Below are 18,612 nucleotides of genomic sequence, written 5' to 3'. Positions count from 1 at the left end.
AGTCAAAGTCTGCTTTTCTGAAGTCCAGGGTCCGTATTCTGCTGCCCTCCTTTTTTCCCTGTGTCAGGATCCTGAACTCGGCCATCTCATGGTCACTGCCTCCCAGGTTCCCATCCACTTTTGCTTCCCCTACTAACTCTTCTCTGTTTGTGAGCAGCAGGTCAAGAAGAGCTCTGCCCCTAGTTGGTTCCTCCAGCCCTTGGACCAGGAAATTGTCCCCTACACTTTCCAAAAAGTTCCTGGATTGTCTGTGCACCGCTGTATTGCTCTCCCAGCAGATATCAGGGTGATTAAAGTCTCCCATGAGAACCAGGGCCTGAGATCTAGTAACTTCTGTTAGTTGCTGGAAGAAAGCCTCGTCCACTTCATCCCCCTGGTCTGGTGGTCTATAGTAGACTCCCACCATGACATCACTCTTATTTCTCACACTTCTAAACTTAATCCAGAGACTCTCAGGTTTTTCTGCAGTTTCATACCGGAGCTCTGAGCAGTCATACTGCTCTCTTACATACAGTGCAACTCCCCCACCTTTTCTGCCCTGCCTGTCCTTCCTGAACAGTTTATATCCATCCATGACAGTACTCCAGTCATGTGAGTTATCCCACCAAGTCTCTGTTATTCCAACCATATCATAGTTCCTTGACTGTGCCAGGACTTCCAGTTCTTCCTGCTTGTTTCCCAGGCTTCTTGCATTTGTGTATAGGCCTTAAGATAACTCGCTGATTGTCCCGATTTCTCAGTCTGAGACAGGAGTCCTCCCCTCTTGTACTCTCCTGCTCGTGCTTCCTCCCGGTATCCCATTTCCCCACTTACCTCAGGGCTTTGGTCTCCTTCCCCCGGTGAACCTAGTTTAAAGCCCTCCTCACTAGGTTAGCCAGCCTGCTTGCGATGCTGCTCTTCCCTCTCTTCCTTAGGTGGAGCCTATCTCTGCCTAGCACTCCTCCTTCTTGGAACACCATCCCATGATCGAAGAATCCAAAGCCTTCTCTCCAACACCACTAACACTAATGGGGCTGTTTTGCAGCTTTGATTTGTTGGCTGGATGTGTTCATTCATTCTGTGTGTGGGATAATGTTTAACTGCTGGTGAAAAGCAAATTTCATTAGCTCTTGTGAGCCTAATGAATTGTTCAGGTACCCTGAGCTCTTTGCAGGGGTATTTTGGTTGATATTTCACTCTAAGGGTATGTCTACACTACGGGATTACTCCAAATTTACAGAATTCAATTTTGGGCAACCGATTGTATAAAGTCGAGTGTACGCGGCCACACTAAGCACATTAATTCGGTGGTGTGCGTCCATATATTGAGACTAGCATCGACTTCCGGAGCATTGCACTGTGAGTAGCTATCCCATAGTTCCTGCTTCTCCCCTGCCCACTGAAATTCTGGGTTGAAATCCCAATGCCTGATGGGGCAAAAAAAATTGTCGCTGGTGGTTCTGGGTTCAGCCTCACCCCTCCCTCCATGAAAGCAATGGTAGACAACCATTTCGTGCCTTTTTTCCTGGGTGAACTGTGCAGACGCCATAGCACGGCAAGCATGGGGCCCGCTCAGCTCAAGACAGCAGCCATGAACATTGTAAACACCTCGCGCATTATCGTGCAGTTTATGCTGAACCAGGACCTGCAAAACCAGGCAAGGAGGAGGCAGCTACGGCAGCGCTGTGACGAGAGTGATGAGGACATGGACACAGAATTCTCTCAAACTGTGGGCCCCGGCACTTTGGAGATCATGCTGTTAATGGGGCAGGTTCTAGGCATGGAACGCCGATTCTGGGCCTGAGAAACAAGCACACACTGGTGGGACCGCATAGTGTTGCAGGTGTGGGATGATTCCCAGTGGCTGAGAAACTTTCACATGCATAAGGGCACTTCCATGGAACTTTGTGACTTGCTTTCCCCTGCCCTGAAGCGCCAGAATACCAATATGAGAGCAGCTGTCACAGTTGAGAAGCGAGTGGCGATAGCCCTGTGGAAGCTTGCAACGCCACACAGCTACCAGTTAGTCGGGAATCAATTTGGCGTGGGCAAATCCACTGTGGGGGCTGCTGTGATGCAAGTAGCCAAAGCAATCACTAAGCTGCTGCTACCAAGGTATTGACTCTGGGAAATGTGCAGGTCATAGTGGATGGCTTGGTTGCAATGGGATTTCCTAACTGTGGTGGGGCGATAGATGGAACCCATATCCCTGTCTTGGCACCGCAGCACCAGGACAGCCAGTATATAAACCGAAAGGGGTACTTTTCAATGGTGCTGCAAGCACTGGTGGATCACAAGGGACGTTTCACCAACATCAACGTGAGAGGCCAGGAAGGGTTCATGACACTCGCGTCCTCAGGAACACTACTCTGTTTAAACGACTGCAGCAAGGGATTTACTTCCCAGGCCAGAAAATAACTGTTGGGGATGTTGAAATGCCTGTAGTTATCCTGGGGGACCCAGCCTACCCCTTGATGCCTCATCATGAAGCCATACACAGGCAGCCTGGACAGTGGTCAGGAGCTGTTCAACTACATGCTGAGCAAGTGCAGAATGGTGGTAGAATGTGCATTTGGACGTTTAAAGGGACGCTGGCACACGTTACTGACTTGCTCAGACCTCAGCCAAACAAATATACCCATTGTTATTGCTGCTTGTTGTGTGCTTCACAATCTCTGTGAGAGTAAGGGAGAGACGATTATGGCGGGGTGGGAGGCATTGCCAGCAGATCGAACGATGTGATCATTCCCCTCTATTCGACATTGGTGAGGCCTCATCTGGAGTACTGTGTCCAGTTTTGGGCCCCACACTACAAGAAGGATGTGGAAAAATTGGAAAGAGTCCAGCGGAGGGCAACAAAAATGATTAGGGGGCTGGAGCACATGACTTATGAGGAGAGGCTGAGGGAACTGGGATTGTTTAGTCTGCAGAAGAGAAGAATGAGGGGGGATTTGATAGCTGCTTTCAACTACCTGAAAGGGGGTTCCAGAGAGGATGGATCTAGACTGTTCTCAGTGGTAGAAGATGACAGAACAAGGAGTAATGGTCTCAAGTTGTAGTGGGGGAGGTTTAGGTTGGATATTAGGAAAAACGTTTTCACTCGGAGAGTGGTGAAGCACTGGAATGGGTTACCTAAGGAGGTAGTGGAATCTCCTTCCATAGAAGTTTTTAAGATCAGGCTTGACAAAGCCCTGGCTGGGATGATTTAGTTGGGAATTGGTCCTGCTTTGAGCAGGCGGTTGGACTAGATGACCTTCTGAGGTCCCTTCCAACCCTGATATTCTATGATTCTATAAGAGTAAGGTGCAGCTAGCCCTCCAGAGCTGGAGGGACTTCCATTGTGTCCTCCAGGCCGTGAGGGCCCTTTTGGGGGAGGGGAGAGGGACCGGGAGGCAGGACATTGTGGCCTACCGGCATTCCTGCAAGTTCCGCGAGTCCCTCGTGACCTTTGGGGTCAAACATGGGTTGTTGCAGGGCCTGCTGGAGGCTGTCGATCACCCAGCCCTCTCTATGAAAGCCGTCATCTTTGCCACCTTAAATGCCCAGGCTGTAGGGTGGGTCTCCACAGGAGACAGGTGCTCTCCTTCCTTCGGGAGGGGGGGTACTCTGTGTTCGTCCTGCAGGAGACCCAAATGGCTCCAGTTGCTGAAGCTAGCTGGCAGCTGGAGTGGGGGGATGGGGTATAATTTAGCCACCTCGGCACCCATTCGGCTGGGGTGGCCATCCTGTTCTCCCCTGAGCTATGGCCCGAAGTCCTGGGGGTCGCCGAGGTCATGCCAGGTTGCCTGCTGCAAGTCCAGGCATCTGTGGAGGGGCTGACATTAAACCTGGTCAACATTTACACCCCAAACACAAACCCAGAACGAGTGTGTTTTTACTGGCAGGCATCGGCCTTCCTCGGCACCCTGGATCCTCATGAGTGCCTGGTCCTGGACGGGGACTTTAACACCACCTTTAAGGACTGGGACCACTCAGGAGTCGAGAAATCCTAGGTGGCCACAGGTATCCTCAGGGAGATCATGGACCATCAATCCCTGGTGGACGTCTGGCGCAAACACCACCCGGACGATGACATCACCTTCACCTATTTCAGGGTGGAGGACAATCAGTCATGCCACTCCCGGTTGGACCGCATTTATTTCTCATGTTTCTATCTGGCACGGGCCCATGCCTCTCGCATCCGGTCGTCCCTGTTCTCGGATCACCATCTGGTGACCGTGATGGCCTTTCTCAGTTCGGAGAGGCAGGGACGGGCCTATTGGCATTTTAACAACAGCTTGCTGGAGGACGTGGGCTTTGTGGCATCTTTCCAGGAGTTCTGGATGGCCTGGCAGGGGCAGCAGTGCGCCTTTCCCTCGGTGAGATGGTGGTGGGATGTGGGGAAGGTGTGCGCGCGGCTCTTCTGCCACAACTACTCCCGGGGCGCCAGCCAGCAGAGGGATGCGGTGATAGGGCAGTTGGAGTGGGAGGTCTTAGAGCTAGAAAGGCATCTGGCCTCTGGCCCCGAGGATCCACCCCTCTGCGCAGCATACTGAGAGAAGCGGGAGGAGCTCCGGGCCTTCCTTCGATCCCACATCCATCTCCTTCGGGAGATGGATCGCAGCTCCCGCTTCTTCTACGCCCTGGAGAAAAAGAGGGGGGCTATAAAGCATGTCACCTGCCTCCTGGCGGAGGACAGCACCCCCCTCACGGATCCAGAGGAGATGCATGGAAGGGCCAGGGCCTTCTCCGCCAGTCTTTTCTCCCCAGATCCAATCAATGCCGAAGCCTGTAGGGTGCTCTGGACTGAACTCCCGATGGTCAGTGTGAGTGACCGAGACTGGCTGGAGCTGCCTCTCTCTCTCTGGCCGAGTTCTCAGAAACCCTCCGTCTCATGCCCACCAACAAATCTCCGGGCATGGACGGGCTCACCGTGGAGTTCTACCGCGTGTTCTGGGATATTCTCAGCCCAGACCTCATCACCATCTGTGCCGAGTCCTTGCAGACCGGGGTCCTCCCTCTCTTGGGCAGGTGAGCTGTGCTCGCCTTACTGCCGAAGAAGGGGGACCTCCGTGACCTACGGAACTGGCGTCCCGTCTCACTCCTCAGCACAGACTATAATGTTGTAGTGAAGGCCATCTTGCTGCGGCTGGTGTCTGTGCCAGCAGACGTGGTCCAGCCCGACCGGACCTACACTGGCCAGGGCCGGACCATCTTTGATAACTTGTACTTGGTCTGGGACCTCTTGGAGCTTGGGTGTAGGGATAGTCTGTTGTTCACCCTCCTGTCCCTGGACCAGTAGAAGGCGTTCAACAGGATGGACCAGGGGTATCTCCTGGGCACATTGCGAGCATTCGGCTTCGGGCCCCAGTTTGTGGGCTTTCTCCAGGTGCTGTAAAAGCAGCAAAGAGTCCTGTGGCACCTTATACACTAACAGACATTTTGAGCATGAGTTGTGGGTGAATACCCACTTCGTCGGATGCAAGTAGTGGAAATTTCCAGGGGCAGGTATATATATATATACACCACTACTTGCATCCGACGAAGTGGGTATTCACCCACGAAAGCTCATGCTCCAAAATGTCTGTTAGTGTATAAGGTGCCACAGGATTCTTTGCTGCTTTTACAGCTCCAGGTGCTGTACACTGAGGCAGAGCGTCTGGTCAGGCTCAACTGGACTCTGACCGAGCCAATCAGCTTCGGGCGGGGAGTATGGCAGGGGTGCCTCCTCTTGGGCCAGCTGCATGCTCTGGCGATTGAGCCCTTCCTCTGTCTCCCCCACCGGAGGCTGACGGGGTTGGTGCTTCGGGTGCCAGAGCTGCGGCTGGTCCTGTCGGCGTACACCGACGATGTGCTCCTCGTGGTCCAGGACCCAGGTGACCTGGCGCAGGTGGAGGCTTGCCAGGCAGTTTACTCGGCGTCCTCCTCCATCCGGGTCAACTGGGTCAACTGGGTCAAGAGCTCTGGCCTGGTGGTTGGGGACAGGTGGCAGGAGAGCTCCTTCCCACCCGTGCTTCAAGTCATCCGGTGGAGCACAGGCCCACTGCTCTATCTGGGTGTTTACCTTTCCGCCACGCATCCTTTTCCGCCAGAGAACTGGCAGGATTTGGAGGCCAGGGTGGGCAAGTGGCTGTGGCGATGGAGAGGACTGCACCTGGTGCTGAATCAGCTAATCCTGTCCATGCTCTGGCACCAGTTCAACACCCTGAGCCTGGCCCCGGGGATCCTGGCCAGGCTCCAGAGGACGGCCCTGGAGTTCTTCTGGCCGGGGCTGCACTGTGTCTCTGCAGAGGTCCTGAGTCTTCCCCTGGAGGAGGGAGGACAGGGCCTGGTCTGCCTTTGTAGCCAGGTCCATGTCTTCCGCCTCCAGGCCCTGAAGAGACGCCTTTATGGTGCAGGCAGTCTGGCGTGGAGCATGTTGGCACACGCCTTCCTCCGCCGCCTCCAAGGGCTCCGATACGACTGGCAGTTTCTTTATCTCGATCCGAGGGCTCTTCTGCAAGACCTCTCTGAGCTGCCGGTCTTCTACCAGGACCTCCTCCGGACCTGGAAGCTTTTTTCGGTGACCAGGTACTTTGTGGCCACCGAGGGAGTGGACCTCCTCATGGAGCCCCTGCTATACAACCCCTATCTGCGTGTGCAGGTGGCGGAGTCTCCCTCGGTGTGCCAGAGGTTGGTCCTGGTGGAAACCATTAGGGTTGGACTACGACAGGAGGGACTGGGTGGATCCCCATGAGCTCGGTCAGCACATGGGGCTTGCCACCCTTCCAACACCCCCCGCGCGTACTTCAGGAGGTGAAAGCCCCTTGTCACCTGTTTCTCTCATCTTCCTGCAGCAGACCCTGCGAGAGGGTGTTCCCCGCCGACCCCTCACCCTGGGCCCCTGGACATTTTTATTCAGCCCCTGTTCCGCGAGCCCCCCCGGCCTTCCCGTTCCCATACTCCGAGCCGGCTGCACACCCTGCAGCCAGTCTGGTTCCAAACCATGTCTAGAGACCAATTGTACATGCTCGTGCTCCACACACTGCATTTCCTCACCCTTGCATCCCACCCAGACCCCAAATAGCGGGATTATCTTCCACCTAAAGAGGGTCAGAAGCCCCGGTGGGCTAGCCTTTATTCCACCTTGGTCCCACAGCTGCCGGGGACATCGGTTGGCTGTTCCTTCATGGAGCCATGAGCATGGGCGTGTACCTGGCGCAGTTCACACCCGTGCCTGAGGCCTGCCCCTTTTGCAGCGTGAGGGAGAACCTGGCGCAGGCCTATTCTGGCTCCTCCAGAACCTCTTGTTGAGGTTCTGGCTGCACTTTTCCCCGCACCTGTTCCTTTCTGCACATGCCATCCGTGGCCCCACGAAGTTGCGTGACCTCCTGGTCAACCTCCTCCTGGCCCTGGCCAAACTCTCCATCTACACTAGCAGGAGGAGTGTGCTGGACGAGGGGGGGCTCTGCGACTGTGGGGCCTATTTCCGTTCCTCCCTAGTTTCACGCATCCGGGCAGAGTTCCACTGGGCAGCGCCCGCTGGCTCCCTTGACACCTTTGAGGAACAGTGGGTGCTGTCCGGGGTCCTCTGCTCGGTGTCCCCATCCAGTATCCTTGTTTTGAACCTATGACCTTCACCTCAGTCCTTGTTTTTCTCATTTGTTGTCCCCCATGTCCTTTTTCTCATTTTGTCCCTGGGTCCAGTGGTCCCTCCCGCTAGGCTGGGGGAGGGGCCTTTAGAAGTGGGTGGCCTTGTGCCCGCCACCCCCCCTCGGGTTTTCAATAAGGCTCCTGCCCTTTGGGGTAGAAAACAGCCCAGGAGAGGGCTGTGGCTGAGGCAAGAACCCTGGGCTGATTGGGGAAAGCAGGCTCAGCTGTGGCCATGCCCCAATCAGGCCCAGCTGGCCCCTATAAGGGGCTGTGAGCCAGATGCCCAGTAGTCTCCCTCTGCCTATAGAGGGAGAAGGGCCTGGCTGCAGGGAGATGGACACAGGGTACCTGAGTGGAGCAGGGCTGAGGAAAGGCAGAGGAACTGGGGAGCTCCAGCCTGGAAAGCCCCAGGCTGCGGCCTAGCAGTGGGCCAACAGGTACTGGGGGTTGCAGAGGGCAGCCCAGGGGTAGGCCAAGGCAGCAGGTCCAAAACCTCCTTGTCAGTGATGAGTAGCATATTGCAGTCTGCCCCAGAGTGTGGGGGCTAGATGATGGCTGGCAGTAGCCTCATATTGCGGCGAGGTGGGGATAGAGGGTGGGGGTTCCCCAGGGAGAGGAGACCCTGAGAGAAAGGGGTTACTGCCAGGGGGCAGCACCCCAGCTAACAGGGCACTGAATCCTGGGAGGGATATGGGGGCCAAGAGGCAGAGGATCACTGGCCTGCAGAGGGCGCTCCGGAGGCTGGAAATTGAGCTAATTCCCTGAGAGATCAGCAGGAGGTGCCCCAGGAGTGAGTCTGCTTGTCTACAGAGACCAACAAAAATAATTAAAGGTCTAGAAAACATGACCTTTAACATGGGTTTGTTTAGTCTGGAGAAGAGAAGATGGAGGGGGGATATGATAACAGTTTTCAAATGCATAAAAGGTTGTTATAAAGAAGAGGGTAAAAAAAATTTCTTCTTAGCCACTGAGGACAGGACATGAAGTAATGGGCTTATATTACAACAATGGTGGTTTAGGTTGGACCTCACATTAGGAAAACCATCTTAACAGTAAGAGTAGCTAAGCACTGGAACGAATTATCAAGGGAGATTGTGGAATCTCCATAATTGAAGCTTTTTAAGAACAGGGTTTTTTTTTAATAATAGGAGATATACCAATCTCCTAGAACTGGAAGGGACCTTGAAAGGTCATTCAGTCCAGCCCCCTGCCTTCACTAGGAGGACCAATTTTTGGCTCAGATCTCTAAGTGGCCTCCTCAAAGATTGAACTCACAACCCTAGGTTTAGCAAGCCAAGGCTCAAACCACTGAGCTATCCCTCCCCCCGAAAACAAGGTTAGACAAAAACCTGTCAGATCTAGATAATAATTAGTCCTGCCAAGAGTGCAGGAGACTGGAGTCTGAAGTCTCTTCTAGTCCAACATTTCTGTGATTTTTCTGATGACCCTCCTTTATTTCTTTAATAACGAATCCTTTATCAGCTGCTGTATTATCTTGCCAAGAATGAGTGTCAAACTGATAGGTCTGTAAGCACGTTGGTCATCCTATTTAATCTTATTAAAAATTGGCACAACAGTAGCTTTCTTCCAGTCTTCTGGAAGTTCTCCAGTGCTCCAAGTCTTGCACAAAATTAGCAATAATGATCAAGCGAGCTCCTCAACCAGCTCTGTTAGCCCTGGTCTACACTATGAATTTAGGTCAAATTTAGCAGCGTTAGATGGATTTAACCCTGCACCCGTCCACACAATGAAGCCATTTTTGTCGACTTAAAGGGCTTTTAAAATTGATTGCTATATGTCTCCCCGACAAGGGGATTAGCGCTGAAATCGACGTTGCTGGGTCGAATTTGGGGTAGTGTGGACATAATTCGATGGTATTGGCCTCCAGAAGCTATCCCAGAGTGCTCCATTGTGACCGCTCTGGACAGCACTCTCAACTCAGATACACTGGAGAGGTAGACAGGAAAACTTTTGAATTTCATTTCCTGTTTGGCCAGTGTGGTGAGCTCAGAGGTGACTGTGCAGATCTCATCAGCACGGGTGACCACGGAGTCCCAGAATCGCAAAAGAGCTCCAGCATGCACCGAATGGGAGGTACTGGATCTGATCGCTGTATGGGGAGAAGAATCCATGCTATCAGAACTCCGTTCCAAAAAGAAATGCCAAAACATTTGAAAAAATCTCCAAGGGCATGCAGGACAGAGACTATAACAGGGACCCACAGCCACAGCAGTGCCGTGTGAAACTTAAGGAGCTCAGACAAGCCTACCAAAGAACCAGAGAGGGAAACGGCTGCTCCGGGTCACAGCCCCAGACATGCCGCTTCTATGACGAGCTGCATGCCATTCTAGGGGGTGCCCCTACAACTACCCCACTCCTGTGCTTCCCTCCTCTCCCACCCCTCCCCAGCTACCTTGGCAGTTATCCCCCCATTTGTGTGACGAATTAATAAAGAATCCATGATTTTGAAACAACAATGACTTGCCTCTGCAAGCGGTGATCAAAGGGGGCAGGGGAGGGCGGTTGGTTTACAGGGAAGTAGAGTGAACCAAAAGGGCAGGTTTTCATCAAGGAGAAACAAACAGAACTTTCACACTGTAGCCTGGCCAGTCATGAAACTGGTTTTCAAAGCTTCTCTGATGCGCAGCTCACCCTGCTGTGCTCTTCTAACCAGCCTGGTGTCTGGCTGCATGTAATCAGCGGCCAAGCGAGTTGCCTCAACCTCCCACCCCACCATAAACGTCTCCCCCTTACTCTCTAAGATATTGTGGAGCACACAGCAAGTAGTAATAATGATGGGAATATTGGTTTAGCTGAGGTCTAACCAAGTCACTAAACAGTGCCAGTGAGCTTTTAAACGTCCAAAGGCACATTCTACCACCATTCTGCACTTGCTCGTTCTCTAGTTGAACTGCTCCTTACTACTGTCTAGGTTTCATGAGCTATGGGAGCAAGGGGTAGGCTGGGGTAGGTGCGACCGCGTGGTGCTGCCGACTGGGTGAGCAGCCTGAGGCAGAAGCCTACAGCTGATGTGATAGTCCAGGCAAGACTGAATCTCCATTAGACGAAACTTAAAGAAGAGAATGACCTGGAGTCATCCTATTTTTGTCCAGGCGCCCCTGACTGACCTCACCAAGACCAGCCAAGAGTACCCATGTCTGCCCAGGCGCCACTGACCGACCTCACCGAGGCCGGCCAGGAGCACCCACAGAACGACAACAACGGTTAGCAGTCCTACTTCACTGTCTGTCATCTGCAAGGCAAGGCAAGGGGAGGCTGCTGCGTAGCACTGCTGTACCACGTCTTCCAGCAGCACTCAGGAGACATTCGGTGACAGGGAGCTGAGCGGGCTCCATGCTTGCCATGGTATATCATCTGCACAAGTAACCCAGGGAAAAAGGTGAGAAACAATTTTTTGCTTTCACGGAGGAAGAGAGGGGCCTGACAACATGTACCCAGAACCATCCACGACAATGTTTTTGCCCCATCAGGCATTGGGAGCTCAACCCAGAATTCCAATGGGCGGAGGAGACTGCAGGAACTGTGAGATAGCTACTCACAGTGCACTGCTCTGAGAGTCGATGCTAGCCTCGGTACTGTGGATGCACTCTGCCAAGTTAATGGTCTTAAGTAGGGACACATACAATCAACTGTATCAAATCGATTTCTCAAAAATTGACATATTAAATCAACCTAATTTCATAGTGTAGACCAGGCCTGCACAACATGCAGCCCGCGGAGCCTCACTGTGTGGCCCGCCGGGGGATTCTAAATCCCCCCCACATGGCGCTCTGCAGGCAGCCCAGAGCCATTTAAATCCCAGCCGCGGCCGGGGGTCAGAGGGCTCTGGGCTGCCCGCTGCGGTGGGGAGCCCAGAGCTCTTTAAATCCCAGCCGCGGCCGGGAGTCAGAGGGCTCTGGGCTGCCCGCAGGGGCAGGGAGACTAGAGCCCTTTAAATCCCAGCCGCGGCTGGGAATCAGAGGGCTCTGGGCTGCCAGCAGCCGCGGGGAGCCCAGAGCCTTTTAAATCCCAGCCGCGGCAGGGAGTCAGAGGGCTCTGGGCTGCCCGCAGGGGCAGGGAGCCCAGAGCCTTTTAAATCCCAGCCGCGGCAGGGAATCAGAGGGCTCTGGGCTGCCCGCTGTGGTGGGGAGCCCAGAGCCCTTTAAATCCCAGCCGCAGCTGGGAATCAGAGGGCTCTGGGCTGCCAGCAGCCGCGGGGAGCCCAGAGCTCTTTAAATCTTAGCCCCTGGCCACTGATTGCCACCTCCCGAGACCCCTGCCCCTAACTGCCCCTTGGGACCCTAGCCCCTATCTAAGCCTCCCTTCTCCTTGTCCCCAACTGCCCCCTCCTGAGACCCCACCCAACTTCCCCCCAGGACCCCACCCCCTACCTGTCGCCTGATAAACCTCCTGGACTCCTGTGCCTATCCAATTGCTGCCTGTCCCCTGACTGCCCCCCGGAACCCCCTGCCCCTTCTCCAACCCATAAACTGCTTACTGTGCCACTCAGACCAGCGTGTCTGGCTCCCTGCAGCTCCAGACAGTTGCTGCCATGCTCCCCCATGGAGCCCCAGCCCTCTCCCACCCCCAGCACCTACCTTCCAGATTTGAACACCTCAAAATTCAGGAGTGCTTAAGCTCAGTTTGGGCAGCATTTACTTCGTTTCTCCCAAATCAAATATACTGATCCACTGTAACTTGCTGTAGAAAAAGTAGGATAAAATTGAGCAAGAAATGCTTATTAGGACTGGAATTGCTATTTTCAACAGTCATTGCCTTTTTGTTTGTTTGAAAGGAAGACAGTGATATTGCATGGGCAAATTCCCCATAGAAAGAAAGAGTGGAACAAAAGAATAATAAAGGCACCTCAACTTTTCCTCATTTATGGAGGACAGTCTTATAATATGCATCCAGACGTCCTCCAATCACACAAGCTGAAAATTGTTCCACTTTACTGCACCTCTGTAACCATATGGGAACCAATCCTGTCTGTGTTTTGTGCACATCCAAAATTCCTGCCGAATGACCCGCCCTGGGAGCGAGTTACCAGTGACCCTGAGACAGCAGGAGGGTGCAGGTTGGGGGGAGAGCCCAGGGCTGGGATGGCAGGGAGATGGGGGAGGGCACTGGTGGGAGGTAAAGGGGGGAGCCCAGTGCTGGGGTGGCTGGGGTATGTGAGTGAGGGGAGAACCCAGGGCTGGGGCAGCAGGGAAGTGCCGGGCAGGGGAAGCCCAGCGCTGGGTGGGGGGCAGCCAAAAATGTTTTTTGCTTGGGGCAGCAAAAAACCTAGAGCCGGCCCTGGCCCGGTCAGCACCAGCATTAGGGCAGCTGGATGGGAGGGTCCTGGTACCTGAGATTGTAACCCGCAGTCATGGAGCTGGACACGATGGAGCTTGGCTCAGACACCGTGGGGAGATTTTCAATCAGCTCCTGGGAGACCCCAAGGAAATGAAACTGCGTGTGAGACTCAGGCCCCATAGACCCACAGGCACTTCCCAGGGAGGAGGCCAAAGTGCTCTGCAGAAACAGCCAGTGTCACACCCACCCCAACAAGCTGGGCCCCCCCATTCCTCCTATCCATCAAACTTCCTTCCCCCTCCCACCCAAGTCCTCCCTCCCCGCCCTCTGGGTTTACAATTCCCCCACTGCCGGCTCCTGATCAGTGTCACAATGATCCCCTTCCCTGCGCCCCAGCCCTCCGCCCCAGGAACCCCTGTCCTCTGCTTCCCCATCCGGCCCCACTAACGCTTCCTCCCATGTCTGGCTCCCTCGCCCCAGGGGCTGGGCATGGGGTCCCACTCACCGCAATGCTCTCCACTAATTGTCTCGCTAATTTGTTTCGTAGGAGCCAGAACAATGCTCTCCACGAGGGCCGCTTTTGAAAGAATGTACCACTCCTGATTCTGTGCCAAGAAACAGACTCGGGACAGCGTGGAGGAAGCGGAGCTGTTTGGCCCTGTCCTCCACCAACTAGGAGTGGGGTGGGGGGAGAGAGAGAGCCTGTTACATAGGGACCTCCCTGCCCAACCCAACCCAGCTCCAGGGCTCAGGACCTCCATAGGGCTGGACAGGGAAAGCCACCCCCTTCCCGAAACCAGTGTCGCCCTGCACGGACATGGGGTTGTAACTTGGACAGTGTCTGCAGGGAGCGGAAACCTTGGCCTGTGTTGGACAAACGCTCCCACTTTGGGGTGCCAGATAACAGAGGAGATGTGTTCCCCCATTGCAGGTGAGGGATTCTCTGGGACAAGGCCCCCCTGCCTGGGTGGGGATGGAACAAGAGGCAGGACAGACTGGGGGGCAGCACAGCTGGGGGATTTTTGTACCTCAGCTCTGCCCTGGAGCTGCTGCTGGATGACTCTGATGGTGTCTTGTTCAGGGGACACATCCTCCTCCTCCTCTTCCTCTTCCTCCTCCACCCACTCCAGCTGGGCACTGGGGGTCTCTGCACCAGGGAGGGAAGGAGAAAGGATAATCCCTTCTGCTGCTGGGGGGATGCAGTGGACAGAGAAGGCTTCATATTTTCCCCTTCTCTGTAAGGAGCCCCATGGCGGCAAGGGCCCCACCCTACCCCTCCTAGAGATGATCTCAGCCTCTTCAGCCTCAGGGCCTCATAGCAATCACCCCTCCCAGGAGAGGCTGGAGCTCCCCGACTCCGCCCAGCATCCCCTGCCGCAGGGTGTGGCTGTGCCACCCCCACTGGTGTCAGTGGGGCTCACGTGGGTCAGTCCTGGAGCCTTGGCGAGTCAATGGGCACAGGGTGTGACTAGTCCCCCACCGCCCCAGTCCTCCTCCCTTTCCCCTGGGTCTCCCCTCACCTGCAAAGAGGGAGCCTTCAGCCTCAGGGCTGTCAGACCCCATGGAGGGGCTGCTGGCCCCTTGGGAGTAGGCAGAGCTGCTGGTGCTGGTCCCAGAGTCGCCCATCTCCTGCTCTGGGCTGGTGGGGGGCTCCTCAGCATCCGGGGTGGTAGATGGCTCCTGATGGGACCTGGAGTGCAGCTCCTGGCTCCTCTGCTTCCTGTAAAGGAAGCCCCACAGCTGCCTTGCCCGGCTCCTGCCCTCTCCTGGGTCCCTCCTCCATAGCTGCACCCTGACCACCTCCATTTGGGCCCAGAAGGTGCCTCAGGGCCTGCAATGGGAGCTGGTGTCTACATCCTCCTCCAGAATGCCAGGGAGCTCCTCCGCTTTGCCTGGCCACAAGCCTCTTCCCTGCCCGCAGGGACAGAGGGGCCTCTCTCCTCCTGGGCAAGCTGCCTGCTGCTTCCCTCTAGCTCTGGAGCCACCTGCTCGGCCTTCCTCCTCAGCATCCGCTTCCACCGCTCCATCCTGGAACTGAGTGGGGAGCAGCCATGAGTCTGGGTTCAAAGCAGCCTCTCATTAACGGGCCTGCCTGCTCCCCTGCCTACCTCCCCTCTGCTGAGGCAATTCCTCCTTCAGGTTAAATGGGGTGCCAAATTTGAGGGGAAAAAATCACATTAAAAAACCCCATAGAAATAACATGATAAAGATATCACTATTTCAATTCCCACACGTGGTCTGCCCCATGGTTGGACAGACTGATGGATGGACAAACTGAATAATTAAGCCTTTGTTTAAAAAAAATGCTTAAAAAACATTAAAAGGAAAAAATAGGAAAAATGTTTCCCAGTTCACCAAAAACCTCTGCCTAGATCTGCCCTTGGGGTTCAGGGGTGGGGTCGCCGATTGCAGGGGTCACCTAGGACGCCAGTTGCTGGCAGCTAGTCTACAGCCACCCCTGGCTGCCATCCTCACACACGGGCGGCAGCTCACAGCACAAGCTGCTCCCAATGTTTCCCCTCACCACTGGGGCCCTGTGACACTGGGGGAGTCTCGTTCTTTCAGAGCAGTGGGGATCTCCATTAGTTTGGGAAAGCAGCTCCCTCCACCCTACCAGGCCACGCTCCCTCCCAGGCCAGAGAAAGAGCAGCACCTGGATAGTCCCCAGCGAAAGTTCACAAGGTGCCAGTCCTCAGAGGCAGGAGTCGCCCTCAGTTCCCACTGATTTCACTACTTGGGGGTGTGGGTGTTCAGCACCTGGCAGGTTCTGCCCTCCCTAAAGACTCTCAACGTGGGGAACCAACTCCTACAAGGGAAGGGCTGGGTGCTCTATAGCTGGGCCATTCCCACCACACCGGGGATGGCTCTGGTGACCTCCACTCACTTGCTCTAGATGGGATGGAGCTGGATGGCAGATGCTCGGTGTTGGTCCTTCCTTTATCCTCCTCCTCGATCTCCCACACCCAGGTGGGCTGGAAAGGGTGCTGCCCAGTGCCCTGCCAGCAGGCCAGGGGTAGAAGCCAGGAGACCGAAAGTGGCTGTGAAAACAAGATGATGTTTTATTGCCAGGGGATGGATAAACTCAGGCCAGCAGCTGGGGAGTCACAACACTGACCGACGGCCAGCAGGACACCTCCCAGCTCAAGGTCTCCTAGTACTTCACGTACATTCCTGAAGTGTGGTGGCCCAAGGGCTGTAAGGGAGTGTCCCCAGCCCCACTGATGGAAACAGAGGCCTGGGCAGGAGAAGCTGCTGCCTCAGGGTTGCACTGAGAGTCAGGGATAGAGCCAGGGATGGAGCCCAGGAGTCCTTTGTCCGGGCTCCTGCACTAATCACTAGAGGAACACTCCCTTCCAGAGCTGGGAAGTTCCAGTGGAACTCTATTCCCAGTCTCTCTGGCTCCAAGTGTGACCTGTCGTAATGACTGAGGCAGGAGGTTGGGAGTCAGGACTCCTGGCTTTCATTGCTGGTTTTCCTGTATTCCCAGTCTCCCTGCCACTGTGTGTGACCTATGGAGGTGGTGGAATCATCATCAGTAGTAAATAACTCGATAGCATTCATCACCATACAAATTTTGACAGGTTTCCACACCCCTTTTAGGGCTTATGTCCCGCCTTCCCACCCCTCGTTTCTGTTGGCGCCAAAGTGTGGCGCTGTCGGGCATTTTGAAAAAATGTGTGTGTGTATGTGTTTGACTAGGGGAAGTGTTGTGTATGTTGGTGCTTGGGTACATGGAGAGAAAAAGGTTGAAAGAAGAGTGTGAGAGAGTGTAAAGAGGAAAGAAGAGTTTGAGTAAGGTTTAGAGGGAAAAAAGGAAATTTGAAAGAAGAGAGGTAAGTTATTGAAGAAAAGAGGCTGGTTATGAAAGAATAGAAAGATAGAACTTGAAAAAATGAAATATTTGTTTTTAAAGGGCTAGTTTAAGAAAAAAGTTAAATAATATTAAAAAACTAGGTTTAAAAAGGGAATTTACTAAGGCAAAACCTGTTTGGTAAGCACATGGCCAAAAAGAATAAAGGGGTACTAAGAAAAAAGCATTTAAACTGATTAAAAACTAGGTTTAAAAAGGGAATTGACTAAGGCAAAGCCTGTTTGGTAAGCACAGGGTAAAAAAGTGAATAAAAATTCATTGAAACTATTCAATACCAATGTAGGTTAAGAAAAACATTAAAAAAAACATTAAAAACTAGGTTTAAAAAGAGAATTGACTAAGGCAGAACCTGTTTAGTAAGCCCCGGTAAAAACTATAAAAAAAAAGTGGCTATGAAAAATACAAATACAGCTAACTTTTTTTACATAAGCTATTTTTTCTTGTGTTTTTTGTATAAATCCAAACTTTAAAAGCAATCTTGGGTTGTTGTTGTTTTTTATTAAAACACATATGTAAACTCCCCTCAATTGCCAGTTTTCATATTCTTACCCAGTTGTTGTTTTGATACTTTAAAAACACTATTTTAAAAAGAACAGGCTAGTATCTAAAGCCTTTTTAGTTCACTAAACTTCTACAAAATATCCCTAAGAGGGGCCTTGTTTTGTTACAGCTCAGGCAGCACTGCTTTTTCATAATAAACTTTACAAAAACATAATGCTTCAAATATATGGGAAGGAAAATAAACTTCTCTCTAATCCACTGGATTACAAAATAAGGGGGATATTAAACTAGCTGTTACTAAGGTTCTGTGGTTTTCACTCTGGCGTGTTTTCTGCATGCCCTCTTTTTAATTAAAACACGCATGTAAAAATGTTAAATAAAGGGCTCTGTCTTTATATAAGCTTGTCTTTTATAGTGTTTATTCCTCTACAAAACTTAATATAACTTTCACTTGTATGTGTTAAAAAGCAGGCAAACAAGCAGCCTTCTTATCTCTGATCTACTGGTTTACAGAGGATGTTTTTGCTGACTGGTGCTCTGCTGCAAAAGCCTGCTGTCCTTACTAAAAAATGACCAGTGCGAGCCTAAAACCTAGGGGAAAACTTTCATAAACAGGCTGTCTGTGTTTTTAAGCCTGGGTTGTTTCTGCGGACTTGCATGTTATTGAAACACCTATGCCTAAGGGGCTAAATGAAGGTTATGGGTCTTCAGGTGGGCTTGTCTTTTCAACTGTTTATTCCTTTCCAAGCCTTTCACCTCTCTTTGTTAAAAAGCAGGTAAAGAAGCAATCTTCTTCTCTCTAATCCAGTGGTTAACAAAATAAGGGGGATATAAACCGTCTGTTACTAAAAACCTGGGGTGCTTCTGCCTGCTCTTTTACATCTTAATGAAACACTTATGCCAAGGGGGCTAAATAAAAAAAAAAGTGTCTTCAGGCAGCCTGGTTTTCAAAGGGGTCTTCTTCTTTTCTAATCCACTACCTTCAAAAGGCTGTTTCAAGTGGTTCACACTAAAAACCTTGGTGGGGGGGACTTTTTCTTAGTAAGGGTTTTGTGGGTTTAGGTCTGGGGTGTTTCTGCATGCTTGTTTTTTTATTGAAACACCCCTACAAATAAAGGAATGTGTCTTCAGGTAAATTTGTTATTTCATGTGTTTATTTAATACGTTAAAAAGAGGGGGGTTTAGACATTACTTCAAAAAACACATTTTAAAATGGTTTATAGTATGTGTTGTTTAGCTTTTGTTACAGGGTCCTGGTTGTTTAAATAAGAGCAGAGCAGGGCTTTGCTGCAGCTTCACAGTTTTTACTAAAAAATAAGCTGTGCTAGTCTAAAACCTAGGGGCAAAAACTT

At 52.6% G+C, this 18,612-nt stretch overlaps 1 protein-coding gene across 4 annotated transcripts in view; it reads right to left on the bottom strand.

Annotated features, from left to right (window-relative positions):
• LOC120393809 (butyrophilin subfamily 1 member A1-like) overlaps positions 1–13,953 on the bottom strand; it is a 61,756-nt gene extending 47,803 nt beyond the window's left edge. For 2 of the 4 annotated variants that reach the window (XM_039518296.1, XM_039518299.1), the window contains exons 1-2: positions 13,917–13,953; positions 13,394–13,560 (exon numbers count right to left, since the gene is read on the bottom strand). The gene's annotated coding sequence lies outside the window, so the exon portion shown is untranslated. Of the gene's footprint in view, positions 1–813; positions 829–12,940; positions 13,021–13,393; positions 13,561–13,916 lie in introns of those variants that run through there. The other 2 variants (XM_039518298.1, XM_039518300.1) reach the window with 2 other exon arrangements.
• Positions 13,954–18,612: the final 4,659 nt, after the last annotated feature.

This window comes from Mauremys reevesii, unplaced genomic scaffold (assembly GCF_016161935.1).
Source record: "Mauremys reevesii isolate NIE-2019 unplaced genomic scaffold, ASM1616193v1 Contig32, whole genome shotgun sequence".
Taxonomy (NCBI): domain Eukaryota; kingdom Metazoa; phylum Chordata; order Testudines; family Geoemydidae; genus Mauremys; species Mauremys reevesii.
The sequence above is the reverse complement of the archived record's forward strand: the minus strand, read 5'-3'. Positions and strand labels throughout refer to the sequence as shown.